The sequence below is a fragment of the Myotis davidii genome, unplaced genomic scaffold, assembly GCF_000327345.1.
Source record: "Myotis davidii unplaced genomic scaffold, ASM32734v1 scaffold328, whole genome shotgun sequence".
NCBI classification, from domain to species: Eukaryota; Metazoa; Chordata; class Mammalia; order Chiroptera; family Vespertilionidae; genus Myotis; species Myotis davidii.
In genome coordinates this window covers 3705676-3708196 of record NW_006300373.1, presented here as the reverse complement: position 1 = coordinate 3708196, position 2521 = coordinate 3705676, and the positions used below count along the sequence as shown (strand labels likewise).

The following is a 2521-nucleotide window of genomic DNA, read 5'->3' as shown; positions in this document are numbered from 1 at the left end:
TCCTGGGCTCTCCATGTCTCTTGAAGGTTATCATTGACTTCATTAAGGCCAGGCTCTTATCAAGTCTGGTTTCTTCTCAGATGTCACCCTCCTACCCCTCTTTGAAGCACTCAGAATGCGTGGCACCCTTTCTCCCGTGGCTTCCATGCTGCTCACCTCCACCCTGCACCCACCAGGGTGCCCGCGTCCCACCACTCAGTCTCAGCCACAGCTTCCCCTGTGCGTTCTCTGCAGTTTTTTCTCTTCTCTCTCCCACTGGCCTCCTCAGACGTCCTGTGCACTGAAAGGTTGCAGGTTTGATACCCAGTCAGGGCACATACCTGGGTTGTGGGTTCAATCCCAGGTCAGGGCGTGTATAGGAGGCAACCGCTTGATGTTTCTCACATTGATGTTTCCCTTCTTTCCTCCCTCCCTGCCTCCCTTTCTTTCTCCAAACATGTTCTCAGGTGAGGATTAAATAAATTGAATCAATATTCAATTGAACCAGGACCTTGTTCCTAAGACTGCTGGATGCTGACCAGTAGCCCTGATTGCTACATCAAGCATGTCCAACTCGCAGGCCACCGGTCACGAGGCTGACATGCGTGGGCTACATTCTGGGGAAGATTAAATCAACCGGGATGCCCATCCAATACACAGGAAATGCCCAACATGTAAACATGACCTATAACATATGTGGGAACTGCCGCTATTACCATTGCTGCATAGGTCTCTCAACCCAGCCACCCTCTTTTTCACCCTGGCCAATTGGGCTACTGGGCTCTTCATGTCTCTTGAAGGTTATCATTGACTTCCTCAAGGCCAGGCTCTTATCAAGTCTGGTTTCTTCTCAGATGTCACCCTCCTACCCCTCTTTGAAGCACTCAGAATGCGTGGCACCCTTTCTCCCGTGGCTTCCATGCTGCTCACCTCCACCCTGCACCCACCAGGGTGCCCGCGTCCCACCACTCAGTCTCAGCCACAGCTTCCCCTGTGCGTTCTCTGCAGTTTTTTCTCTTCTCTCTCCCACTGGCCTCCTCAGAGACGTCACACACATCCGTGGTTTGCACCTTCACCTTCAGGGAGATGATTCTACTCGGCCCCCTCACCTGGCCTCCTCCGGTCTTGAAGGGCTCACTTCCTGTGGTGTCTTCTCACCCAGTATTTCATTGACTTCTCTCCTGTACCTGTCTGAAACGGAACTCTCTTTCAGCTTCTTTCCCTTCTATGTCCCCCACATCTGATCAGGGGCCACGCCCTTCTGCAACATTCCTTATAGACATCACTGTATTTATTCATAAAAATCCTTCTATTATACAATGGAATCTATGCTCAGTGCAGAAAACTTAGAAAGCACATAGAAAAACCATCACCTGCAGCGACACCACTCCTTGATAGCTTGAGGCTCATGCTTCCAAGGAAGTCCCTCTGGATGCTCATTGTAATCATTAGCCACCACAACAAAGGAGAACAACCTAAACAGCTCATTAACATGGGATTAGCTATTCATGACCAGAGCCTTGGGTGCTGTTTTGTAACATGCCTTTGCGTAACAGTGTCTCCAGTGTCACTGGGGAGTTTTCTAAGTTCGGATTTGATTTACTCTTTTTGTTGTTGTGGCGGTTGTTCTGGTCACACACTTTGAGGGAGATGTTGGCCTTTTGTCAGGACCTGCAGGGGAGCCATTGGAGACTGAGAGGCTAGGAACCTTTTCCGAAGGGGAATGTTTGAACGCACTGGGGCTGCGGGGATGGGCAAGAGGAGATGGGAGGAAGGGCCCATCCTGGCTGGAAGTTCAGGATGGTCCATGGCAGGTAGAACCAGGGCTGATACGGAGGCTGCAGGAGGTGAATTCAGCCCAGTGAGGGAGGGCTCTCTCCCCGCTCCGTGTCCCTGCTCAGAGCCACCAGAACCTCGTCACGCCCACCGTGCTGCTCTCTGGTTCTCCAGAATATTCATGGCAGCTCTGCTCATGTACCCACTGTGTAAAGCCCAGACCCCTAGCCTGGCACACGAGGCCCTGGCAGACATGAAGCTTCTCATTCCAGGATAATTTTCCACTCCCCTTAGATCACTCTGGCCCAATGAGTCATTCTCTCTTCTTCGGGCAGGTCTTGCCTTGTGGTGTCTCTCCCCCACACCCCCCACCACCCCGCCCCATTCCATCTCCCCTTGTTCAGTCTTCCCCACAAGTCCTAGCACCAAGGGCACCACCTCCATGAGGCCACCAATCAGAAGGCCTGGCTCCCTCTTCTGCTCCTGTAACACCTAACAGATACCTCCCTCATGACACCCACCCCTTCCTTCTTCCTTCCCAGCGGTAGGGTCCAGTGTGCATGTGGCTCATTTCCCCTGCAAGGTCCAGGCTTCTAAGAAGAGGGGCTGCCTGTTGCTGCCCCTTTCCTCCTGCAGCTCAGCACCAGCACCTCAATGGAAAATGGTTTCCAGAGGCTCCTAAGCATGGAAACCATATGTCCTGTCCGCACCCAGCAGCTCTCCTTGCATTGATGCTGTACTTGATGCTGTGATTCCTCCCATTCCC

The 2521-nt window shown here is 52.5% G+C and overlaps 1 protein-coding gene across 1 annotated transcript in view; it reads left to right on the top strand.

Moving 5' to 3' along the window:
• Positions 1-2521, top strand: part of LOC102768024 (liver carboxylesterase 1-like) — a 26426-nt gene that overhangs the window by 1391 nt on the left and 22514 nt on the right. The gene's annotated exons all lie outside the window — the stretch shown is intronic.